This window comes from Prionailurus bengalensis, chromosome A2 (genome assembly GCF_016509475.1).
Source record: "Prionailurus bengalensis isolate Pbe53 chromosome A2, Fcat_Pben_1.1_paternal_pri, whole genome shotgun sequence".
NCBI lineage: Eukaryota > Metazoa > Chordata > Mammalia > Carnivora > Felidae > Prionailurus > Prionailurus bengalensis.
The window spans coordinates 149,768,683-149,796,137 of NC_057348.1; the positions used below are offsets into that span (position 1 = coordinate 149,768,683).

At 40.6% G+C, this 27,455-nt stretch overlaps 1 protein-coding gene and 1 long non-coding RNA gene across 3 annotated transcripts in view; one reads left to right on the forward strand and one right to left on the reverse strand.

Moving 5' to 3' along the window:
- The window catches only part of LOC122488307, a 69,542-nt gene extending 46,585 nt beyond the window's left edge, over positions 1-22,957 (reverse strand). The window contains exons 1-2 of the long non-coding RNA XR_006298595.1: positions 22,806-22,957; positions 888-966 (exon numbers count right to left, since the gene is read on the reverse strand). This is a non-coding gene — a long non-coding RNA (uncharacterized LOC122488307). The remainder of the gene's footprint in view (positions 1-887; positions 967-22,805) is intronic.
- BPGM (bisphosphoglycerate mutase) overlaps positions 19,998-27,455 on the forward strand; it is a 31,317-nt gene continuing 23,859 nt past the window's right edge. Inside the window, exon 1 of one of the 2 annotated variants that reach the window (XM_043589558.1) lies at positions 19,998-20,362. The gene's annotated coding sequence lies outside the window, so the exon portion shown is untranslated. Of the gene's footprint in view, positions 20,363-23,046; positions 23,299-27,455 lie in introns of those variants that run through there. The other variant, XM_043589560.1, reaches the window with a different exon arrangement.

Consider the following 27,455-nt stretch of genomic DNA (forward strand, 5'->3'; position numbering starts at 1 on the left):
ATGACCAAGATAAGTAAGCGCTCTTGTTCCTTTTTAATCCTATGCAAGGGAAACATCTCTCCCCCTTCTCAGGCAAAAAAGAATCAGTTCGTACTAAACTGGTGAAAGCTATTGGAATCTTGACTTTTAACCCCTTCCAAATTGCATAAACCTCAGCTAAACTACAAATCAGTTACTAGTTGAGAAAACCCTATGCAGATAAAGGAATACTGGTTTGGGGTACCACTTGGAATAAGTGGTCTGGATCCCAGATTTTGGATATCCAGACTGTGGAGTCACTAATAGGCATATTCCATAGTCAGGATTCAGAATGAGAGTAATTCTTTTAGAATCTGAATCTTGCGGGGAAAAATAAATGAACAGGGCTAGATTCAGGTCTCAGAGTCTGGCAATCACAGTTTAGTCACGAACAGATAATGGAATCTCTGTAACATTTGCTTAACATCTAAAACCTCAAAATGCCTCCATTTCTAGGGCAATGTCATCTTTGTATCAAGAAACCATTTCTGGGCATGGAGACATTTAGCCTGGTATTTTATTTTATTTTATTTTACTTTAGCCTGGTATTTTAAAAAGTCACACTAGTTCATCTGTGCTGAATGAGAGGAAAACTGAAAGAAATTTTTTTTCCACCTCTTTTAACTGAACAAACTGCAGCTGCCCTTGAATGACCTTTCTGTAGCTTACTCACTGCGTAAGTCACTGTCAAAAATGTTTACACCTTTCCCCTCCATGAAAGGGACATCCTTCTCCCACTCCTTTACTTTGGTTTGGCCATGTGACCTGCAGCTATGTAAGATTAAATGACTGTTATTCTACTGAGTTTGGGGGAAAGTTTGTTACACAGAGTTCTTGTGGCAACAGCTAACTGATGTACATACCATTACCTTCATAGGTAGGTAGTTTCCGAAGTTTCCAGATTTTCCGAAGTTCTGTTTCAGTTCCCAGAAAATGCCATTCGTGACCCTGAAAGATGCAAATATAATATTTTCCTATGGGCTTCTAGATCAAATGGCGTAGTTGCTTCAGACACATGCTTCTATTTTTTTTTTTTTCAATTTCCAACATCGTGTTTCCTGCGGAATATTGCAAGTAGTCACAGGGAAATGTGATGTCTCTATGTGCACAGGTTACTTGATTCCAGGCCCAGAGGGATCTGGTTGTGATCCCTAAATCTGTCACTATGTCATGGACCGCTGAAAAGTTGAAGGTAGGAGGCTACATCAGCCAGGGGCTCAACAAGAAACAGAGGGCACACTCAGTTTTGTTGTGTAGAGGCTTTTTATTTAAGGAACTATTTATAGAGATACCGGTAGGATTACAGGAACCCGCGGGGGAGGAACAAGAGACTAAGGACAGCGGAGATCATTTGCAATCCCCAGCCTGAACAGCAGGGGGAGACAACCCTATTACCAAGACCCTGGTTGAGAGCTAAAGTCAGAGAGGAACTTCCCCATGGTAGCTGTGGTTTGGTGATAAGGCCATAGACCTCAGGGAAGCAGAGTGTTTGGGAGGGAATAAATGCCCTGGCATCTCTCTCCATCCACATTCTGACCTCCTGCTGGTGCCTCCTACTTGCTAGAGGGTGACATAGCCCATAGAGGTCAGCTTCCCAGGGCAAAGAACACAGAAGAGGAAAACAGAACAGATCTGGGGAGAACCAAAGAATAATCAGAATACAGGATACCTCAGAGATATCGCGGACTCAATTCCAGACCACCACAATAAAGTGAATATTGCAATAAAGTGAGTCCAATGAAGTTTTTGGTTTCCTAGTACATATAAAAGTTATGTATAAACTATAATCTAGTAAGTGTGCAATAGCACGATGTACATACCTTAATTAAAAATTCTTTATTGCTAAAAAGTGCTAACCATCATCTGAGCTTTAAGTGAGTTGCCACCATCTTTTTGCTGGTGGAGGGGCTTGCCTCAATGGTGATGGCTGCTGACTGATCAGGGTGGTGGTTGCTGGAGACTGGGGTGGCTGTGGCAATTTCTTAAAATAACACAACAATACATACACCGTATTGATTGATTTCCTTTTTTGCAAATGATTTCTCTGTAGCATGTGGTGCTGTTTGATAACATTTTACCCACAGTAGAACTTTCAAAATTGGAGTCAATCCTCTGAAACTCTGCCACTGCTTTATCAACTCAGTTTATGTCATATTCTAAATCCTTTCAACAAACTTCGCAGCATCTTCACCAGGAATAAATTCCATCTCAAGAAACCATTTCCTTTGCTCATCCATGAGAAGCAACTCCTCGTCTGCTAGTTTTCTCATGAGATTGCAGCAATTCAAATATAATAATAATGAAAACATTTGAAAAATATTGCAAAGAATTATCAAAATGTGAGGCAGAGACCCAAAATGAGCAAACATGGGGAAAATGGTGCCAATAAACTTGCTTGACTCAAGGTTGCCACAAACCTTCAATTTGTAAAAAATACAGTACCTGCGAAGCACAATAAAACAAAGTATGACTGTAGATGTTCATTAACGCTTGACCCAGTTCTCTCAGGAAAAAAAAAAAAAACATGGCAGGAAGGGAGGCCAAAAATGGTGTCATGATTAGGGAAAGTGCATGGTCTTTCATTGCTAATTGATTAGCAAAAAGATGGAGATTTAGATAACCTGTAATTGGACCAGTAGGTTGCTTTGCATTGCACCTATGTCACCTTCAAGAATTTCTCTAAAAGCATCGTGACATAAGCCAGTGGCACTAGAAGGCATCAGTGAAATTAACACTAAAGTACCTGGAAGATAATATTTTGAGGAGGGCAATGAAACTAAGGCTCAGACCTGAATTTATGGATTTGGGATTGTGATTTAAGAAGAGATATGTTAATGGATAATGAGGCAAAACCTATCTTGGTGCCAGGAGATTTCTAGCATCTGAGCCACGAAACCCTAATGCTATTTCGATTTTGTGATATTCTTCAGATTCTGGACCTATAAAAATATTATGTGGAGATATTTACCAAACTTAACTCATGACACATCCATAAACCCAAACTTTCCAAAATATTTTAGGTGAGGGTGTGGAGGGCAAGGGATACTGAGGACTCCTGGGTCCATATACACGCATGCCTATACATACACCAGCATCAGCTGTCTTTCTTCAGCAGAATTACACTTCCTTTACATTTTTGGAAACAAAAGTATGCTCAAGTGAGTAAAACTAAAATATCAATATGTTGAGGGTACCTTTTATTACACACAGAAATATCTTAATATGCTGGGAAACAGTATTATACATTATACCAATTTGCTTTGAGAAATCAATTAGCTGACTATTCATCTGAACTCAAATATGTGAGACACACTTCCATGGTTTTGAGATCATTCCTTAAGCTGGATCTTTATCTCAGGAGAATTCTCGAACAGTAATATTTCAGGGATAATGCTAGGTAAACTCAGAGGAAATGAATTCTAGGTCCTTAGGAATGCTGGATGTGAACCATCTGAAGCATCAGATTTACTACCAATATCTTCATCCTAATATTTTATTAGTGCGTTTGCTTGATTTAAAGCTAGCCTAGATCGGGTTTCTCCAGAACAGACCCTGACTAGGACCAAGGCTACAAGTTTATTTGGGAGGTGATCTCAGGAAACATTGGGCTGGGGAAGGGGCAGTGAGCCAGGAGATGAATCCAGGAGTATGCTACAGCTGTGGGAAACTTGGGCTCATTCCAAACGTGTTCCTCTAGGAGGTGGTGTAGAGAGAGCATACCTGGTCATTGTTGCACTCCAAGGATGAAAAACGTGGAGGACTTAGCCACCGAACCCCCACCTGTCATTAGTTTGAGGCTGTTCCCATGGATGTTAATGTGCTGGCACTTCCTGCCCGCCTGGCACCCAGAATGCTCCTGTGGTCAAAGAAAGCTCTCAGCCTAAGGGGTGCAGGTATTGGCAATAGAAAGCTTATCGGCACGTATAGGAATGTTGGGTTACAGGGGGATAAAAATGGTGTGCCAAAAGTACCTACTCAGAGGCATAACCAATTATAAACACATGACTAAATCTTTCTCTCAGTGGGAGGAAACCAAAAGGCCAGCAACCGAGGGTGGCAAGATCTGGAAAGCATAGACGGTAATCCTTCTGATAGCAGTCCTACTCTCTTCCCACACAGGATCCTTGCAAGCTTCTCCTCAACCCCCAGGCAGTCCCTGGAGGTCAGACTAAGGGAGGCCTGAGAACATTTTTTGCTTATCTTCTTGGAAGACATTGGGAACAGGTCAGGGAAGAAGCTATACAGAACACAGCAGGAGAATGCCATGCTTTTTGAATCAATGGTAACTTAGAGTCCATATTCGAAATAGTATTTCTCATGCTGTAAATTGTAATCATCCTATTTCTCTACAGGCTTGAAAGCCACAGGATTATCTCTTCAAAGGGAAATATTGAAGCTGAGGTGCTTATTGTTCTTCAATAAAATTTCCACATAGTACTTTCCTTTTAGGTTTTATGGTATCTTACGTCCCAGCCTTATAAGCTTCTTGTACCTCTTAACATCAAATTGAATGAGCAACTATGACTTGGGCTGTTGGTATTTCCTAAATTGGGAATTGGAGGAGGGTTGAGGAAAGGGGAGTTTCCCCTGCCCTAAGCTTTCAGTGCCCTTTGAAAAGACAGTGGTTGATGCTGAGTCTAGAAAACTGGTTCTTATGTAGCTTTTAGGCTTATTTCCTCATCTCCTAACTTTATGGGAGGAAGGATTTCTTTCAATAAAGTAAGGACTAGATAAGGAGTAAGTAGTTAATCAGAAAAGCGTGGTAGTAAATGTTCTGGGCAAGGGAACCACGTGTGAAAAACATATTAAGCCAAAGGGTGCGCTCATGAAAACATGTTCAGTATCTAGCCATTAGAGAAATGCAAATTAACACTAAATGGAGGTACTACTTCACACCCATTAGAATGGCTAAAATTTAAGACTGACAAATACCAAGTGTTGATGGGGATGTTAAACAATTAGAACTCATACATACTGCTGGTGGGAGTGTAAAAGTGTGGTAAAGGGCGTGGTAGTTTCTTATAAAGTTAAACATATACTTACCTTATGATCAGCAATTGTAGATCCAGGTCATTGCCCAAGATAAGTGAAACTATATGTTCACAAAAGGAGTTGTATAAAGAGTGTTCATAGCAGTTTAATTCACAGTAGCCAAGAACTGAAAACAACCCAAAGGTCCATCAACAAGACAATGAGTAAGCAAGCTGTGGTATATTACCACTCAGAAATAAAAAGGATAAATTAGTAATGTTCTGATACCTGCAACACCATGACTGAATCTCACAAACCTGATGCTGAGAAAAGCAGCCAGACACAGAGGGTATATAATTAATGTTTCCACTTACATGAAGTTCTAGAATAGGCAAACTCATCTAAAGTGGAAAAAAAAATCAGTGGTGGCTTTTGGGGGACTTGGGGGATCAGCTGGGAAGGGCAGAGGACTTTCTCACAAGATGGAATGCTGGTAAGATTGTAGGTACACAAGTGTAACTAGTTATTAAGATTGTTCAATTAAGATCTGTGCATTTCAATGTATGTAAATTTTACCTTAAAAACTCTAAAAATAATGATAATTAAATAGGCTGGGGAATGGGTGGAATAGATAAAACAAGAGTGGTAGAATATTCACAGTTAAAGTTAAGTGGGGCTCATTATACTATTCTGTTTATCTATGAAATCTTCCACACACACATGTAAAAAAAAAACAATAAACAAGCATCATCAAAAGGCTTTAAGGGAACTGAAAATAGTTGAGAATGATTGAAGTGGAGTGTCTTTTCCACTCTTTCATCTCGTAGGAATCTTACCAGACTGTGCTGGACTGAAGATACCAAATCTCTTAGTCACATCTCACTTTACAGCACGGATGGTTACAATGACGAGCTAACATAAACTCTGCGGCAAAAACAGACATTTATATCTCGTGTATAAACATAACTTACCAAATATTGTTCCTTGAGGTACCTTGCAGCAATTGGAACAAGAACTTAAACATGAGCCATTTGGCTACCATGCAATATGGACATGTTTACTGGTACAGGCTCAGACCAGTATAATCCCCTTTCTTAACCTGGTAGAGCTCCTGAAGTCGCAGTAACTAAACTATACCACACCCAGTCAACAACTGATTTTTAAAAAGCCATAAATGTCTTATAAATCAAAAGTCATGTCTGAAAATATATAAGAAATACACCCAATAAATCATCACCTCTCATCACTTCCTGCTTTAAAACAGATTGATGCCAATGCTGTGAATGTTTCATACGAGTTTACATTAAAATTCCTTCATCTTAATGTAATGCAGTTGTGTGTGTGTGTGTGTGTGTGTGTGTGTGTGTGAGTGTGTGTGTTTGTGTATGTGTGTGAGAGAGAGAGAGAGAGAGAGAGAAATCACAGGTCTATGTAGACTTGTTAGAGTGAATTACAGATTTCCTTTTTAGGAAAAACTTAAAGCTCCCTTTAATTTTGCAGATGAGGGAACTGAAACCAGGAAAAATGAGATCGCTGTCCAAGATAACAAGAGTAAGAACGTCACTCAGATCTTATTTCTTCAAGTTGAGATGGATCATTCTGCAACGTGCATAAATATGAAATCCTTTCCATTAGCTGTATCCACATTGAATAACTCTAGAGAACTTTATCTTGGCAGTTTACAGAACACTACACAAATTCAGAATTGTTCAAAATGTTTCCAGCGCATTAGTAGAAATACACTTTTGAGCCATGGAGATTACTACGCTGGAACATGGTGACTCCTTCAAAAGACCTTGGAAAATACCGCCAATTTGCCATTTGCATATGCTTGCTGACCCAGCATTAGAGTAGATAATTGAACTACTCAAGATCTTTTCTTCTATTTTTTTTGCTTGTCCACATTTTTACTTGGGTGATATCACACACTACACCAGTTTTTTAAAGTAGTGTGTTATAGTCCCTTAGTGAGTTATGAGATCAACTTAATGGTACACAATTAGCATTTTTTAAAAAAAGAAACTAATTAGATTAGAAAATAGTGTACAATATACATACTTAGGGCAAGGATTATTTTGTAAAATTTTTGTTTCATATACCTATGTGTGGACACTGGGTGACAATATAAAACATTTATTATTATAGATCACAATTAAAAGCACTTGAGAGCCATCGGCTCTCAAAACTTAAAATTCCCACAAGCAATGTTCAAGGGTCTCCTAAGGACTTTAATGCTATAACTCTTGATTACTCCTTTCTCAACTCACTTGTTTGTGTTGCCTACTATTTTAATTCTCACTCGTAGAACCACACGAATGAGACATTATTATCATCATCAATAATATTATGCAATTTCTGAATTTACCTATATGTTTGTTAATTTCTTTGTACCTGTCAACTTTATCGTGGTAAAATTCACATCACATAAAATTCAGTTTTAACCACTGTAATGTGTATAATTCAGATGTACATTTAGTACATCACCTCTATCTGGTTCCAGAGCATTTTTATTATCCCAAAAGGAAAACTCTACAGCTGTTAAGCCGTCACTTCCCATTCCTCCCTCTCCTCAAACACTGGCGACCAGTAATCTGCTGTCTCTATGGATCTGCCTATTCTGAGTATTTCAAACAGAGTCATACAGTACGTGACCTTCTGTGTCTGGCTTCTTTCACTCAGCATAATGTGGTTATTGTGAATAGTGCTGCTATGAACATTTGTGTACAAGTATCTGTTTTCAATTTGGGGGGGGTGGTATATAACTAGAGGTGGGTTTGCTAGTTCATATATGGTAATTCTATGTTTAACTTTTTGAGGAACCATCAAAGTTTTTTCCATGGCAGCTGCACCATCTAAAATTCCCACAAGCAATGTACAAGGGTTCTAATTTCTCCATATCCTCCCCAACACTTGTTTTCCATTTAAAAAACTATAGCCATTCTACTGAGCATGAAGTGGGTATCTCATTGCAGTCTTGATGTGAATTTCTCTAATGACTAATGATGTTGGACATCTTTTTGTGTGTTTGTTGGCCATTTGTGTATCTTCTTTGGAAAAATGTCTATTCAAGTGTTTGCCCCACTTTTCAACTGGGTTGTTTGTCTTTTTGTTGTTAAGTTATACAAGTTCCTTATAACTTCTGGATGCTAGACACATGATTTTTATGATTTACAAATAGCTCCCATTCTGTAGGTTCATTTTTGATAATATCCTTTGATACACAAAATTTTTAATTTTGAAGTCCAATTTTTGTTGTTGTTGTTGTTTCTTGTGCTCTTGGTGCCCTAAGAAACCATTGCTAAATCCAAGATAATGGAGATTTACCCCTATGTTTTCTTCGAAGGGTATTGTGGTTTCAGGTCTTTGATCCAATTTGAGCTAATTTTTTGTAGACTTCGTTCTTTTGCATGTGGGTATCCTGGAACTTGTTTTTAGAATCATCTTTCTTCTTTTTAAAGTACATTCTTTACAAATTCCTTTACAGAAGGTTTCTTGGTTGTAAATGCAATCTCTATTTATCTGAAAGTGTCTTTTATTGCCTTTGTCCTATAAAAATAGTTTTGCTAAATCCACAAATCTAGGTTGACAGTTATTTTCTCTTCAGAACTTTGAAGATATTATTCCACTCTGTTCTGGTTTCCATTGTTGCCGCTCAGATATCGATATCTACTTATCCTCTTTTGTAAATTATCTACCTTTTTTCTCTGCCTGCTTTTAAGATCTTCTATTTGTCTTTGATATTCTTTGGTTTTCCTAACATATATCTGGGTGTGGCTTTCTTTTTATTTCTCTATTTTGGACTCTTGTTTTCCGTTATCTCTGGATTCATGTCCTTTTGTCAATTTTGGGAGAATTTCAGCCTTTATATTTTCAAATATTGCCTCTTCTCTATTTTCTCCTTCTGGAACTCCAATTAGATGTGTTATACATATTCATTATATCCTCCATGTAGCTTAATCTCTCTTCCATATTTACTGCCTTGTCTGTATGTATTATAGTCTGAGTATTTCCTTCAGATTTAACTCTCTTCAGCTGCATATATTCTGCTGTGTAATTCATCCACTAAGACATTAATTATAATAATTATATTTTATTTATAAATGTCCTAAGTGGTTTTTTTTCAAACATGCCTGTTATTTTCATTAGATTTATATTTTGACACTTTTTCAGTTTTTATTCCATCTTTAATTTCTGGAAAAATTTGATCCACAATTATTTTATACTCTCTATCCAATCATTTCAATATCTTATTATATTTTATTTCTATGTTATGTTTTATTGTATTTAATTTTAACAAATCAGAAGTATTCACTGGGGATTTCTGTTTGTTTCTTCGTGGATCAGTGGGGGTTGGGGGGAGAGGGAGGAGATTGACCTGGGACCACTCTAGCCTCCTTCAAAGACTCTTGGTTAAGGGAAGAGTTTCGCTCTCCACTTTGCAGAAAGCCCAAAGCCTTAAAGTTTCTATAGTTAAATAATATCTTAAATTTACAGACAAATAACTTAGATTACAGTTTTAAGCAATTTATCCTAAAGTCACACAACTAGTATAATAAATCGTGGGAGTAAAGTCAAAGTCTCCTGACTCCAAGCCATGCTTATATATTACACCACATTCTACCATTGAATTGACTTGATACTAATTGTTCAAATATGTGGCATTGCATACCAAAAAGAACGGGGAAAAATGCTCTCTTTGAACTAGTTGTTTTCTTCCCTTTCTTTTTACAGAACTGATGACTTCACTCATAACCTTGTTTACTGAAAGAAGCACATAGTTTTGATGAGTATAAATCCTCTATTGTGTATTTTTTTAACTTTTTAACTTTTTTTAACTTTTTAAATTTATTTTTGAGACAGAGAGAGACAGAGCATGAATGGGGGAGGGGCAGAGAGAGAGGGAGACACAGAATCGGAAGCAGGCTCCAGGCTCTAAGCCATCAGCCCAGAGCCCAATGCGGGACGAGAACTCATGGACCGCGAGATTGTGACCTGAGCTGAAGTTGGTCGCTTAACTGACTGAGCCATCCAGGCGCCCCCTGTATTGTGCATTTTTTTAAAAAAATAATTTGCACCATAAGAACAAAAATCTTTTCTTTCCTCCTTCTTTTTCTTCCCCGCCTTTGGTAATTGTTCAACTCCTAACTTCAGTAGATAAGGATGGATACTGCCCAAAAGTAAACAAGAAACACAGTTCTAGTTAAAGACCAGGAAAAAGCTGATTGGTGCATCAGAATCAAGATCTCTCAGAGATATACATAGAAAATGAGTGATGAATGAGGTTAAGGAAAGGTAGAGCTTGTATGCGTGTGAAATGGGGCAGGTCGAGATTTGAAATTCCCAGAGATATATATGCTTAGCTGTTGCTGACTTTGGGGTAGGTTGTAAAGGGGTAAAGGCTCAATACACATTAACTTTGTCTACTTTTCTATGTCCCTTCAGGGTGAGGCCTAGTAGAACTGGACTGGAGTTTCTTTAGTGATTTAACAGAAGGTTACTAGATGGTCGAGCCTGGCTTGTAGCACTTATAGACTCCCATTTGGTAATCAGGTGCTGCAGCTGTTTTCCATAATGCCGGGAATCCAGGATAACATTTCCAGTCCAAATTTCCTTCCTCAATAGCAGAGGTGGACTATGGAGGCAGAGTGGGGAGGCAGAGTGTACAGGATAGATGTAGCTAGGCTGGGTGGGTCAGGGGACAGTGGAGGACAGGTGTATGTAAACATACAGGTGAGGAGGGATGGAGACGGAAGTCACATACAGTGACAACCTTGCACACCCAAGAATAGCACAAGTCTCTGCCTCACAGCTGGGATTAGTACCAGATTGGCTAGGAAGACACTACACATGTTTCACTGCTTAAATAGACTTCTCTGGTGTGTGTCACTTGTTTAAGATCTGATAGCTCTTTTTTTGCCTACTGGTGGGTAGGGCAGGAAATGATCAAATAGGGGGTAGATACACATAGAGTGGATACGAGAGACTGGTCAGTAGGTTATGCAGTCAGAGAGAAATGATGGCCACTTGAATAACAAAAGGATTATTCGTACAGTCAAAAAAGATAGTTGAACTGTATAAGAGAACACTACATAAAATTTTGCCCCAAACTGGAAAATCTAGATGCAATAGATGATTATATAGAAAATACAAATGACCACAAGCAACTAAAGAAGAGAGAGAAAAACTTAGGTAGACCAAGTAGCACCAGGCGTGGGAGGTGGGGTTGAAGGTGTAAAAAGCAGGTAAAATGTCTACCCTCTAAAAAGTCCCCAAGCTAGGATGATTTACAGAGAGCACTCTACCAAACATTCAGAGTCCAGGTATTATCTGTGACAGTCACATTATTCCAAAGTATCAGAAAAGAAGGAATTTTCCCAACTCATCTTATAAGGATAGAATAACCCAGGACAAAAATCCTTCCCAAGAATCATTCAAAACTGTAGACTAGTCTCTCAAAAAAAAAAAAAGAATAAAATATATAACAATTGATTCTAATGGCATATTTATAAAATATAAAAAATATAAAAAATATAAAAAAACGCTGTGCCAAAATAGGTCTTATTTTTAGAAATTCAAAGACAGCTAAATACTAGAATACCTATAAAGTGATCCATTAATGAATTTTATTAATAGAACACATGACTTAAAAAGCAAAAGATCAAGAGCCAGTAGCTACAGAAGAAGGCAGAGGCCGAAAAATCAGCCTATTTGGAGTGCAGTCAAAATGCAGCAAAGATGATTATTCTAAGCAAAGAAGAGGGACAAAGAGAAAATTTAAGCATAGGGGCTGAGTCTCTAATCTAGATATGGTTGGTGATGTCTCCTGTTGGTTTATTTCCCCTTTGGGGCCATTCTACTACAGTAGGAAGATCCTTTCTGGCACAAATAATTCAAGCCATTTAGCATATATATATATATATATACACATATATATAATAGTATAATAATATACATTATATATATTAAATATATATTTATATATTTTATATACATATATATATATATTGACTTAAGTGTGCCAATATCTTGACTTAAGTGTGAAGTTGGCTGGTGACGAGGAGCTCTATCAGCCTACAGACGATACCTGTGAGCAGTTAAGACCTGTGAGATTTCAGTCCGTCAAAAGACATTTGGGGTAGATGCAGAGTAGGGGCTATGGCTGCAGACAGCCATGAGGAGGACCTCTGCTCCTGTCACTCACTTGGTGACCTGGGGTCATTTACTTCAATTCTCTGGGGCCCTATATTCTCATCTGTAAAATGGGGATAATATGACGTGTCTCACGGGGCTGTTGTGAGAATGAAAGGAGATCATGAAGAGGACGAAGCCCAGAGCCTGGCAGATGGTGAGGCCCGGGAGCCCTGCCCTGAAAGCGCTTACTATTGTGTTCTTTCGGAAAAGTCCCTTCACATGTGTGATCTCCTCTGAGCACCAGGCAGCACACCGACACTGCCCGTCCCCAGGGACCACCGCTCATAAGTTGTGCAGCCTGAGACCTCGGATTATACTGCCCTGCTATGAATTTTGGCGGAGCAAACCAACCTTCTTGAAAGGCATATGCACAGTATCTGCTTTCCTCCTCACGTTGGTTGAGCAAGGAGTCCGCAGGACGCAAACCCAGAGCCCTTGAATATGAACTTGTACGTGAGGTATACTAAACTTCTGGCATTAGGAAGCAAGATCATTTGAGGTATGAATTTTCTTTTTCTTTCGTATTTTAGAACACTTCATTACTTTTTCCAAGTACTATTCTACAGTTACAAACATTTCATTTTATCCTCAAAATAACACGGGAAAGTTTGCAGGACAAAGTACATTTTTCCCGTTTAACTGGTATGGAAACTGAGGCTCGGAGAAGTGTGGTGATTCATCCAAAGCCAGACAGACAGTTGGTGTCAGAATTTGAACTACCACCAACTAGATCTTAAGACACCATTACAGGAATGCTTTTTTGTTTTTCTTTCCTTTCCTTCATCTTTCCCGGTCTCTTTCCATCCCTTCTTTGCTTCCTCTCTTCTTTTTTCTTCTTTCCCTAACTCCAATTTCCCCTCACTACATTATACAATACACACACACACACACACACACACACACACACACACACACAAACGGTTGCCTATAGTCCATTTACCCACCTTTCTGTTTAAGAAATATACTGCCATTATCTCTTAAGCTTACTGCATCCCACCCCCTACCTGTAATCCACTATCCTGGATTTTGTAGTTATCATTCCCTTTTCTTTCTAGTTTTACCATCTTATCGTTTATGCATCCCTACAAATATCCACACTGTTTTATTTTGCATGTTGATGGACTTCAAGTGAAGGGAATCATACTTCACTTTCATTTTTGTGCAATATTATGTGTCTGAGATTTATTCCTGCTGACGTGTGTAGTTGTAGCTCATTTCCACCGCTTTAGAGTATTCCATTTTATGAATATACCACATTTTACTCATCTTTTCTCCTACTGATGGGCATTTGGGTCATTTCAGTTTTGTGCTTTTCTGAACAAAGCTGCGCTAACTCCTGTCGCACACAGGCAAGAGTTTTTCCACTGGAATTACTGGTGCATGGAATGTACCTACCTACAACTTTACTAGCTAATGCTAAATTGTCTTCCACACTGATGGTACCAATTCTCATAAGCATATGAATTCTAATTAGTCCAAATTCTCATCGACTTGAAATTGTCAGAAATTTTAGCCAATTTCACATCTTTTGCTCAGATCTTGGTTTCCAAACACGCCTCTAACACAACTGTTACACTCTAACTGTTTCTTCCTTGGGAAACAGTTGATTCCAGGGCCAGGGCACATCATAGGTAAGATGAACCTGGAATATGTTGCAGTGCCAGAAAGTAAAAACACGGTCCAAAATAAAACAGAACTAGGGACCAACCTGAATTAGCTCTTAAGTGCCAAAGCTGGAAAAATTTGAGCAGCAAAATAAATAATCACAGTGTTTGATTCTAATCCATAAATATAATAGATACCCACGAGTCCATACAGATAAAAATAATTAATTAGGGGCGCCTGGGTGCCTCAGTCAGGTAAGTGTCCGACTTCGGCTCAGGTCATGATCTCGCAGTTTGTGAGCTCGAGCCTGGCGTCGGGCTCTGTGCTGACAGCTCAGAGCCTGGAGCCTGCTTCACATACTATGTCTCCCTCTCTGTCTGCCCCTCCCCCACTCAAGCTCTGTCTCTCTCTGTCTCTCAAAAATAAACATTAAAAACTTTTTAAAAATTAAGTAAGTGGGGGAGATGCGACAGCTTTTCCTTTGGTAGAATTTGAACAAATAAATGTAAAAGGAAAGAGGAAAATATAAAATTATCAGGAAATACCACAATAATAACGGCTGCAGACAAACTCCATCACCAGATGGTAAAATTAGTGGGTCAAGTTTGTGGAGAAATAAAGTTTGCATCATTTCAAAATATCTGCCTCAAGATATTTATTAATCACAAAGCGGGATTCAGTAGTTTTAAGTGGAAAAACCTGGCAGAAGCCACCTTAACCAAGTGATGAAGGTTTATACCACCAATGATGAGACACATCAGTATCATGAACTCTGTGATATGATGCAGGAAGGAGAACACGGTATTTCGTGGTATTCTCACCTAACGTGCATAACCTCAGTTTAATCATGAGAAAATATCAGGCAAACTCAAACTGAGAGACATCTGACAAAATAATCTGTACTCTTCGAAAATACCAAGGTCGTGAAAGACAAGAAAGGCTGAGGAATGATTACACACTGCAAGGGACTCAGGACAGCTGCCAACTTCTTTGCACCCCCAGAGCCTCCCTCCTCCCTACATACTTAATACTTCCATCAAAACACCTCAATAATTACACTTGCACTTATATTTGTTGGGCCGTAATGAACAATTCATGAGTTGGTCTCTTTCCTTTTAGACCATACTCCTTAGGGACAAGGAAAATGTTTCACTTATATTTATATCTCTTGCTCCCAGCACGGTTCAAGGTAGGCACGAAATGTACTGTTAACTCACTTCGTTCAAAACCTAACACAATTTCTTAAACATGAGGAGACATTCAATGAATGATTGGTTACTTTTGGGTTTGATTTGCTGGTTGAGACCAGATCCTATGCATTTCTGAAGATGTTACTGGTTTGTTTGTTTTTTTAATTTTTTCTTTTCCTTTTTTGTTCTTCTTTCTTCTCCATTGTTAGAGAAGGTGGAGACTCCATAAAGCATAAGAAAATATGGGAGTTTAAGCAAAGAGGAATACATATTATATATTTATATATTATATACCTGAAAATATAAGGAGTTATACATATTTGCTGAATTTACCCTTTTCTGGAGATAAAAAATGTAACTTTTTCCACAATATTTTGTTAAAAGTTGGTCTGTTGTTAATATTTTGCCTAATATGATTTGATTTGGAGCTGAGAACATAGGTTTTTTTTTCCTATTGGTCTTAAAAATACTTTTCAACACAAGGGAAGTGTTAGCAAGATACAGATGCCTGGCCTTTACATACTTGCTTAAAGTTCCAAAGGTGAAGAAATGTAGGTCATGTGGCATTGCAGGTTCTCTGCTTCAGCTGTCACGGAGTAATCATGGATCACAACAATCTGAGTTTCAACACGTCATTCAGCACGTCAAGAATCATCAGCATTGGTGCCTTTGCCATTACTCACCTTATACACCATACCTAGTTTACAGAGCAACCTTTTCTTTTTGCTAACTTTTCCATTCTGTGCTTACCACACAGGTGATCTACCTAGTTCTCTTATCTGACATCCCCCTGAGAGATAATGTCAGAGACTAGGATACTCAACTGGCATAAAAAGACCAATGCTCAGTTGTTGGTACTGGCTGATGGTCGCAAGACTGGTAACAAATTGCTTATTCTCATTACTCTGTACTTGAAAACTCACGATAAACGAAGCCAACCAAGCAATCTTCTACATGTATGTAGTGAAGATTCAAATGGGGAACATAAAGAGCTTAGTCTCACTCATGTTGGAGTCACAGACATGTAAGTAAAGTAGCTTACAAAACAGAACTTAGAAGGAGCTACAGAAATGACAGCCCTGAAAGCCACCAGAGAACATTCTGTTAAAAAATTCTGGGACCTCAGGTAGCTTCAAAAATGTTTATTACGCAAGGAAAAGATACTTTACATAATAAGGCTTGGTTTAGAAGCGTATGATAATTTCATTTGTAAATAGATTGTCTTTTGTTTGCTGTTGTGATTTTTAAAACTATTTTAGATTTCTTTAGTGTTTTCCTCTCTGTATTTTTTAAACCCCTAGGCTTCATTTTTTTCTCAACACGCTAGCATCTGTGTCCTGGCACTTGTTTTCACTAAGTAATCACATGTCTTACCCTACGTAGTGCAGCCCCTGAAACCTTATCTGCTAGGACCAGCCTTCTCCTGCCCTAAGAGGGCCTCCCAGTTGCCTACTGTATCAGTTTTTCTCTAGAAGAAAAGAGAATATCAACAAGGTTGATTTTATTCTATACATAAGAAATAATATTGGGCCCTTAATCTACCGTGGAGACTTTTTAAAGCTAAAATTTATTGACCTCCTTCCATATGTTAACTTATTTAAATAATACAACTTTATAAGGTAGGTACCTTTAAATAAGGCAAGGATGCTAAACAGGTTGTCCAAGTGCACATGGTTAGCACAGGACAGAATCAGGCAGACTGCTTCCAGAGCCCACACTCTTACACTTCTTTTGAACCTCCAAGTCATATTTTCTTCCTGTTGGATAATTATTAGTCCCCAGTAATATACCTGCATTAGAGATTCAGCCTGGGAATTAGGAAATTTGAAATATTGTTCTATACTTTAACTGGGGAGGAAACAGCATTCTAGGGAGGGAAAATGCATGCACAAAGTCTTAGTGGCTATGGAGAGGAAGAAGGAAGGCCAATATTAGGAATAATGGGAAACCACTGCAGTGTTTGAAGCTAGAGGGGCTGGGAGATTAGTTGTGATATGACTCCAAAGATACTCTACCAATATCACCTTGGCTTCCTAAAAGAGAGCAACAGTGGATTCAGGAAAATTTGGTTAGGAGTCTACTGAGAAAATCCAGGCAGGAGGTGATGGTAGCTTGGGTTAGGGTATTGGTAGTGTGTGTGTGTGTGTGTGTGTGTGTGTGTGTGTGGTGGAAGGATGGAAAAAGGGTATTTTAAAACATGTACCCTTGATTAAAACTGATTTTGATTAGATCATATAAAGAAACTTTAGCAACACATTCTAGAAACTACACCTCCAGATAACATGTTACTGGCTTCAAAGTATCACATTGGGATGTTAAACACCTATTTCAAAATGCTTCATGGCTCCAAATAATTCTGGAAAACCTTTTTTAGAATTTCCTTCAGAAACCATTTATGAGCCAAACCAGAAAAATAGGCTCATTGCTATATACGTGCTTCATATTTTATATATGTATTTTAAGTCACATTTCATATTATACATATACATATACACACACACATATATACACAGGTATACTATAAATCCCAAAAGCTAAGGGAACTGTGTATAATGTTGTTAAATTGCTGCAGGATTTATAAGAACTTCCTTTTATGACTCTCACCTTCCAATGTATATAGTAAGGACACTTCTATAAGAAAATAAGCAACACAGGGGGAAAAAAGCTACATCATCTGATTGTTCACCAAAAACTGAAGATATGTTCTTTTGGCAAAGAGTGAGCCAATTCAGGAAACCCATAGACAGAAGGAATTCTTGGAAAGTCAGGAGGTGTGTTTTTTTTTTTTTACGGAATAGATATAAATATATATCCTAGAAGATTGACAACAAATTTCTCACAGGAAAAAAAAAATGAAGTTCCACCCATCAGCTTTTAGGAGCAGTGGACAGCATGGTGGGAAGAGTCAAAATTTGAGAACCATGCCTAGGAGTCAAGCTCTGGTTCTCTTAACTAGCTACGCAGGTTTGAACAAATTCTCGGAGCCTTACTTTCCTCATCTATAAAATGGAGACACAAATGCCAGGAGTTTTGTAAGGTTCTATTAACGGACCCCTGTCCATTCCCTCCCCCAATTTTCTGTCACCTAAACTCCCTTTTCCTCAGGAAACTCTGAGGCAAGCAGGGCTTAAAGGCCAACCCCTCTGGGAGCTTTAGGCTTAAATGGCTTCTGCTCTCTCAGCCCTGCAATACCAGGGCACAGAGAAAAGACTTCTTGGCCACCTTACCAGCCCTGTCAAAAAAGAACTGGGACCAGCAGACAGTCCCTTTGGTTCAACAGACATTTCCAGAGCACCCTGTCACTGGGGGAAATAAGCAGTCCATTTAAATCCCTGAATCTTTTCAAGACACTGAAACACCCACAATGTCTGGAAGTAGCAGACTGGTTGAATTATGAGACATAATTCTTGAAGGCACATTCACATGATAGAATTATGTGCTGAAAAAGAATTTTAAATGACGGGGAGATGTTCATAATAAATTAAGTAAATGTTGCTGTAAAATAGTATATACATTAAGGATTCCAGGGTTTTTTTTTAAATAATTCATTTATAGGGAAAACCAGAAGGAAATAAAAATTGTCAATGATAAATTCTGAGTGGTTGGATTATGGGTATTTTGATTTTTTTAATGTTTATTTTTGAGAGGGAGAGAGACAGAGCACAAGCAGGGGAGGGGCAGAGAAGAGAGGGAGACACAGAATCTGAAACAGGCTCCAGGCTCTAAGCTGTCAACACAAAGCCCACATGGGGCTCAAACTCATGAACCGTGAGATCATGACCTGAGCCAAAGTCGGATGCTTAACCGACAGGCGCCCCAGATTACGGGTATTTTAATTTTTTTCTTTTCTAAACCTTATACAATAAATGTAATAGTTTTCAATATAGTGTTTCAATATGTAAATATGATACAGCATTTAGGAAACAACTCCACTGGGCAGAAACTGTGACTACCTTGCTCATCACCATAGAAAAATAAGCTTTTTTAATTTTTTTTAACGTTTGTTTATTTTTGGGACAGAGACAGAACATGAGTGGGGGAGGGTCAGAGAGAGAGGGAGACACAGAATCTGAAACAGGCTCCAGGCTCTGAGCCCCCGATGCGGGGCTCGAACTCACGGACCGCGAGATCGTGACCTGAGCCGAAGTCGGACGCTTAACGACTGAGCCACCCAGGTGCCCCGAAAAATAAGCATTTTAAAGAAATGTGCCCTTTTCCTCAATAGAGAGGTAAAAAATTTGGATGGGGCAAATTTTTTGGATGAGGCCCCTCCCTCCCTTCCTTGAGTTTTGGGTGTCCCTACACAGCCCAGAACTGAGAGTGGAAAATTAAAAAAAAAAAATCATCCTGGCTCTTTTCCTGTCCATAGATGCTCAGTGTTGAGACTTAGGATGGGGAAATTTCACATAGTTGAGACCTCCCAATACAGGGGCTCCTGGCCTTGTCCATGGGTCTGCACCCTCTCCACATTCACTTCCTGACAGTCGCTTCTCCGGGTGGCCGTGAGATACTGGGAGACTCCCGTCCTATATCCTCTGCAGGAGGTCAGGTCTCTGCTTGGGAGCAGGAAAGGGAAGGAAGGCACAAGGCCCAAATTTTCTTGAATTCTTAAAATGCGAGTACTGCTAAGTAGTTAGAACACTTGACGTTTATCATTAGCGTAATTGTTAAGAATAACTACCACTTACTGAATGCTTTCCAGGTGCCAGGTACACACTGTGTTCTTTCATTGAATTTTCACATTAGCCACATTGGTTTTATTCCTATTTCACAGATAAAGACACAGGCTGAGGTCAAGCAGCATGCCTAAGTTCCCAGTTCTATAAAATGGCTGACGTAAGGTGCTTCACAGATTGTGAAACTGTTTCAAAACGGCCTCTGTTATTTTTCACACTACTCTGTGAGAAGCAGATTCTACGTTTTCACTTGTGAATGAAGGGGCAGATGGCTTTAATGTCCTCTCTGTGGGTCTACGTGCCTGATCCATGAGAGCATTCCCAGCGTTTGGTTTCAGTTAGAGGAGTCCTATACTTAGGGCGATGGTGGGAGCCAAACCTGACCCGACTATACTAGATTGTGCGTGACAGATTTTAATATGACTCTGAAGAAGGTAGGGTGTGGTGGGGGACTAGATACCAGCAGCAAACAACCAGATCAGGATGTGACCTGACACTGTGAAGACAAGGAGACAGTCCTGTACATTGCATATAGGGTCAGTTAATTCTGGACTTTGCTGGTGAGAAGCGGGGGGAGGAGGGAGCCAATGGCTCTGCAGGGAAGAAAAAGGCAGAATAGCCTAAGTCAATGGATGATGTTTTGATGCTCGGTGGACCAGCTCGACCCTACCTCAAAGGCTATATAAACAGCTGTGAAATTCTTTTGGCCAGGTATGTATGCTATCATAAAAGTATTTTATTCAGGTTCTGAATAAGACAATCTGCTACTAACCCTTAAAGTACCACGTGTTAACATCGACTTTTCAATATACACACGTAACAGAGAGAAAAACAAAGAGACAACACGGCTATGATAATTTACGGCATTTTCTTTTTTTTTAACTTTTTTAAATGTTTTATTTATTTTTGAGAGAGAGAGAGAACGCATGCGCACGAGGAGGGGAGGGGGCAGAGAGAGGGGGAGACACAGAATCTGAAGCAGGCTCCAGCCTCTGAGCTGTCAGCACAGAGCCCGATGCGGGGCTTGAACCCACGAATTCTGAGATCATGACCTGAGTCAAAGTCGGATGCTCAAGCGACTCAGCCACCCAGGCGCCCCAATTTACTGCATTTTCATTTGTTTGGATGAAAGTGGGACTACACCAAAGTTGCTGGAAACAAAGCAGTGAACTGTGACACTATTTCCATAGCTAAACTGCTTGCCTGTATCAGAATTAAATTTCTCCTGATTGGCCTTAATGGAAATTAATTTTAACATCAGTAACCTTGATTAAAAAAAAAACAAACTTTTGGGGCCCCCGGGTGGCTCCGTCGGTCAAGTGTCTCACTTCAGCTCAGGTCATGATCTTGCAGTCTGTGAATTTGAGCCCCGCGTTGCTCTCTGTGCTGACAGCTCAGAGCCTGGAACCTGCTTCAGATTCTGTGCGTCCCTCTCTCTCTGCCCCTCCCCCACTCACGCCTCTGTCTCTCTCTCTCTTTATCTCAAAAGTAAATAAACATTAAAATAATAATAAAAAAAACCTATTGTTTATTTTTGGGGAAAGCAGTGGAAGAGGAAACATTTTCTCAGAATTATGAATCGGCAACCTTGGGTCCTTGCCACGGTTCTGTCCCCAACTGGTGTAATAATTGTGAACGTTAAACCTTTTAAAGTTCCGATTTCTCACCTGTACAAAGAGATTCTAAAATGCAAGTGATGTTTGGGATTGTTCATGTCCTAGGTGCCCAGCTAGCCTTCCATGGGTATCCACAACAGTGAAACCAAATCCAATGAGCAGGGGCCCTTAAGTCCTAAGTAAGGATCCCTAAATGTCAAATGCTGTAAGAGTCTGACACGTGAATGGTCGTCTTTAGACTCCAGAGTAGGGATGGGGGGCACGGAGTAGGGAGCTTCGATGCTACCCTGTAGTAGAAAAGCTTTTTCCTGGGGCGCCTGGGTGGCGCAGTCGGTTAAACGTCCCACTTCAGCCAGGTCACGATCTCGTGGTCCGGGAGTTCGAGCCCCGCGTCAGGCTCTGGGCTGATGGCTCAGAGCCTGGAGTCTGTTTCCGATTCTGTGTCTCCCTCTCTCTCTGCCCCTCCCCCGTTCATGCTCTGTCTCTCTCTGTCCCAAAAATAAATAAACATTGAAAAAAAATTTAAAAAAAAGAAAAGCTTTTTCCTCACTTTGCCCCCATCTGGCATGGAGAAGAGGAAAAACAAGTGAGTACGAGTATAGGATTTAGAAGCTGCATTCCTGGGTGTGAACACTGGACGCTGCCTCCTCCAGTTGCTCTGACCTGACTCTCGTCAATCTCGTGCAAGGTGAATTCTAACTATCGCTAGGTGGGACCTATCACCTGCTGGGACCCGTCAGGCCTTGGACGTGTGCTCTCCCAGAAGTAAAGCTCTTGTCTTTGAGATTCCAGGAGGAACTGTCACATTCAAAGACAGGGAAATGCTATGCTGAGCTAACTACAAACACTTGGGTGGGAAGGAGTTCAGTACATAGTGTGTCACAGAGTTTAAAATGTGGAAGGATGATCTTTTCCAAATGATGTTTAATTTAGGCTTATGTTTATGCCTGGTGGTCACAAACCTACTGAACTTGTCACGAGGATGAAATAGGAAAAAACCAAAAGAGGACACTAAACAGTAGGTAGGGCAGCTTCTAGAAATCAAGAAGGACAATTTCCCAGGTGGTCAGGCAAACCTATCATTCCTTATCTTTCTTGTCCACCCAAAAGTTCTGACACTCGCTTCAAAGAAGTGTGGTAGTTCAAAGCTACTCAGATGCTTACAGGGCCTCGTGCCGAGCTTTGGGTATTTTCATGGGGTTTTCCTGTTCAGTCACTGTGGCCTCCCAATCTATAATTCTCCTCCTCTTTCCATTCCATCCTTCCTTCAACTGTTCTAGCTTTTTTCATGCATCCCTCTTATCACTTTTCTTCCCCAACCAAAATAGTGTCGGGGAATTGCCCAAAGGGAGTCCCTATGAACGTACTAAGAGAAAGGGGCATGAGTTACTGCTCATATATCGGGCACTTTAAAGGCTTTTGCTTTAATCACGATGTAAGTCTGACAACCACTGAGGAAAGCAGGAGCTTTTCGCCTGCGAGGACTCCCACCTTCATCCCCAGGATGAAAATTTCCCATGAGCAAAAGAAGGTATCACCTCATCACTTCCAGGATTCCGCGGACACTTCTCTACGTTGGCAGATAGTTCATTTGTGACCCGAATCGCTTTCCAGCAGCACCTCAAGGGTTTAAACGCTACCCAAGCCCAAAGGTTTTCTATCGCCGCTGCGATGCTCCCGGCTTTGTTTTTTTCTACTTCCCCAGGCCCAGGCCCGCCCCTCGGCGTCGAAGTCAGGTCTTTACTGGTCTGCGAGTATGCTCGTCTCCGCAGAGAGCCAATCAAAGCCTCGCCTTCTACCCCAGGGCTTTGGGAAGCGGAAAAGACCCGGACCTGATCCCGGGAGTGGGGCGAGGCCTCAAATGAGTGACAGCTCGACTCTCCAATAGGCAGAGCGCTAGGACCTGCCCCTTCTGGCTCCAGAGCTAGAAAAGAGCGTCGATGCCGGCGGGCAGTGATGAGTTGTAGGAGGAGCTGGCTGCTTGGCGGTTCTGAGGAGCGGTGGCTGCTGCTGCTGGTGGCCTCTTTGCAGGTGAGTGGTTTTGTTTTCGAATTTTGCTGTTGCGAACCTTAACGTTTTTCAGTGATGTGGTGTTTTAATTTGAGCGCAGGAAGGCCAATTCTTTACTCCCCGGATTCCGTCTTTGGAGAGAATCTGGAGCTCGCTCGTCCTCCCGTTGAGCTCCCACCCTCACTTACTCCCCAAGGTCCCTCTCAGCTGTTCCTTTCGCAGAATGTGCCCCTCTGGGAGTCAGATCTGTCAGCTGAAAGGAGGACTCCGCGTTGCCAGTGGTGTCTTGACGGCAAGAATAAACAGGAGTTGGAGGGAGTGATGAACTCCTCGCTCCTGGACGTTTGAGGCACAGTGTGGCAGAGCCCCTTCACGAGTAGGGGTCCTGGAAGCAAGCTCGGGTATTTTCAGAGCCATGCCACTAGGACGATGGCAGACCTGGCCCTAAACGTCTAAGTAGAGAGAAAAAAACTGAATGGCAGGGAAGGAGAAAGAGGTGAATATCTGCGATGGTTTCATGTAGCTCTCAAATCGAGCTAAATCACAGGTTCTTAGAATCACTAAATTTAAAAAAAAAAAAAAAGTAAGTTTATTTCTCCTCCTTCCAAAGGGATGGGGGCTGCATTACTCGAGAAGGGCAACAGAAATGCATGATGGAAGTAAAGTTCACAGTTACTCTGAAAAAGTAAAGTTAAAGGATAATTGGTTGTTTGCTCACTTATTATAACCCTCTTCCCCTACTGCCTCCCTTCCAAATTATGGAGGATTTACAGCCCGTGAGTGGTACCAGAATGTTGACCGAATGTAGACTTTTCGAGAAAAGAATCAAATGCTGTCTTTCACCAGCAGCTGCTACAGTTTTCTGTGATGAGAGCAGAACACATGTCAGTTTGTACTTTGTTCTAAACCTCTCTCCCCTGAGGACAGGGACTAGGTTTTATCCATCTTTGTATTCCTGTACCATCTCGACACACCACAGATGCCCCTCGAATGTGGTGGACTTTCTTTTATCTTAAGTTTTAATTTTTAATCCTAGTTAGTTAACATAGAGTGTTATATTAGCTTCAGGTGAACAACGCAGTGATTCAACACTTCCATACATCACCCTGTGCTCATCACAAGTGCACTCCCTAATCCCCATGTTGGTGGACTTTAGAGAAGTGTAATTCAAACATATGGTGTAATGGAAGGAGCTCTGAGCTGGAAGTCAGGACACCTAGGGTTTAGTCATGAAGCTGTTGCTATTTGTGTAATCTTAAACAAATCATTTCAACCCTCTGACTTAGTTTTTTGCATCTTTAAAAAGCGGATGGTGCAGTGGATTATTTCCGAGGGCCATGCCTGTGTTAAAAGCCGGTTTTAAACTAAAGGTGATTAGACGTTTTCCACCACGAGTACATAAGCAAAAAAGCTCATAGCAGTAAATTCTGGGCCAATCTGTTGGCAAATAAAAGTTCCCATCTACAAAGGGTGGTGCTTACTCTTTTGTGCCCCCGTTTAAACCAAACCAAATGGATCATTGTAGAAAATTTGGTCAGTGTACAGAATGACCATTGTACAGGGCGTAATGTGGCCGAAAATGTCATCCTTTATTCCGTCGCTCAGAGGTAACCACTGTTAGTGTTTGGGCAGATCTTCCAGTCTCTCTTCCTCTTTTGCCTTCTACGGTTGGTTGAAATTAAGTGGCACATTTCATTTCAAGTAATGACTGGTGCATCTAAATTCAGCTGTGCCTTCATTTCTGTGGGCCTGGTGCTCAGAGAACAGAGGATACACAAATATTTGAACCAACAGGTCTCTTGAACATCCTTGGAATGAAGTCTGGTTGTGAGAGGATGTTTACGTGGAAAAATAAGACTACAAGTATTACTTAATGGTAATACTCTTGCACTGAAATTTGGCCACAAATATTGAAAAAAATATACTTTATAAAACATAAACTTGACCAAGGCATTTGGATTGTAGAATACTGCTTAATATTTTGTATGTTTCTAGAGCTGTATCTTAACATCAACTCCCCACACCCCCAATACACACAACATTTGATTGTATTTCTCCTTCCACTACCTAATTTAACCTTTTCTCTTTACCCCCGCCCTCACTTTACTTTTTTAAATTATTTTTTAAAGTTATTTTTTTATTTTTTTAATTTTTTTATTTATTTTAATTTTTTCAACGTTTATTTATTTTTGGGACAGAGAGAGACAGAGCATGAACGGGAGAAGGACAGAGAGAGAGGGAGACACAGAATCGGAAACAGGCTCCAGGCTCTGAGCCATCAGCCCAGAGCCTGACGCGGGGCTCGAACTCCCGGACCGCGAGATCGTGACCTGGCTGAAGTCGGACGCTTAACCGACTGCGCCACCCAGGCGCCCCAAAGTTATTATTTTTTTAATGTTTATTTTTTTTGAGAGAGAGAGCATGAGGTGGGGGGGGGGTATAGAGAGAGGGAGACACAGAATCTGAAGCAGGCTGTGTAGGCTCTGAGCTGTCAGCACAGAGCTCAAAGCAGGGCTCGAACTCACAGACTGCGAGATCGTGACCTGAGCCAAAGTCAGGCGTTTAACCGACTGAACCACTCAGGTGCCCCTCATTTCACTTTATTCCCAGCATTTACTTCTGCACATACCTCAGCAAGGAGGATCACTTTCAGGAGCCTGAGGTCTGTGCCAGGCTTGGTTCGTCAAAGTCTGCTGCATTCAACCCAGAATACTTTTCACTTCGGCAGGAGTGCTTCACTGTAATTTCATTTAGTCTCACTCATAGCCCTTGAGAACAGCGGTTATCCTTATCTTTATGGATAAGGAGCCTGAGGTCCAGAAAATTTGAATAACTTGGTCAATATCATGCTGTCAGTAAGTAGCAGAGCTGGGACTAATGTCCAGGTTTCTTGACTTCAAACTTCTGGGATTTGGTGGAAATAGCTTGTGTTGACAAAAGCTACTATCCCGGGGGAATAAGTAACCAAAGTTAGGAAGGAGGTGTCATGAGTGGGTGTTTTGCTCATCAGTGATGCCATGCAGGCCGGAACAAGCAACGTGCCTCAGGCAAACACTCATCTCATTACGGATGTAGATGTCTTCCCTGTGAATAGGGGTCTCCCTGCTGTGGTTTGCTTTGCATGTACCAAGTGATCAGTGGGGGCTCCTGGTAGATGTAAAGCTGGAGAATGACAGGGTCGTAATGCCTGCAAAACACCTGGAAGTGATAGCATTTGCTCCTGGTAGAGAGGCAAAGCTTTAGGGAAAGTAATAGATAGTGGAAAACAAGGTACTTTCAGGTACATGTTTGAACTTTTAATATTGAGCTTGATTTGGGGGGAAGAACACTTTGTTAAGACTCCGAGAACTGAGCTCTGGATTTCATTTCCCTTAAGAACAGTTCCTTTTTAATTTATTAGAAACATGGCAGAAAAAAAACCTCTTTTTTTTTCTGTCCTCGAATACAGCCAGCCTATGTTCTGTAGAGTTGGATTCCTACAGAGTTAGGTTAAGAGTTGTTCAAAGCTGTGCAATGAGGTTTTGGACTAGGAAAAACATCAGAGTGGTTGAGGGTAGCATTTGAAGAGCTAATAATTAAGGGTAATCTTTTGATCAAAGCAACCCTGACTCTGTATCCCTTTTTTTTAAGTTTATTTATTTTGAGAGAAAAAGCAAGAGAGAAGGAGTCAGGGAGGGGTAGAGAGAGAGGAAAGGAGAGAATCCCAAGCAGGCTCCGTACGGTCAGTACAGAGCCCTACGCAGGGCTCAAACTCACGAACTGTGAGATCATGACCTGAGCCAAAATCAGACACTTAACTGACTGAGCCACCCAGGTGCCCTTCTGTATCCATTATTTTTATGTTACCTCAACATGATATCACTGATCACATTTCTTCCTCAGTTTTTGGAAGCAGAAAACAAACTAAGTTTTTAGACTGGTCTTTAGCCTGTAATTGTCCCCACCCATTCATGAGTTGTTATGCTAGAGTATTAGACATCATTACTTTTCAAACAGCTGAGGAAGGGAGGCAGCAGCGTCTCAGGAGCATTAGTTTGGAAGACGGAACGAGCGTCAGTTATTGGGGTTGGCGGGGGAGGTGAGTGAAATTATACGCGTTAATGAAAGGCAGGAGTAGGAGGCAGCCGCAAGATTGTTGTGCTACATTTGTTGAAACTACCTAGAGGTCCTGGAAATAC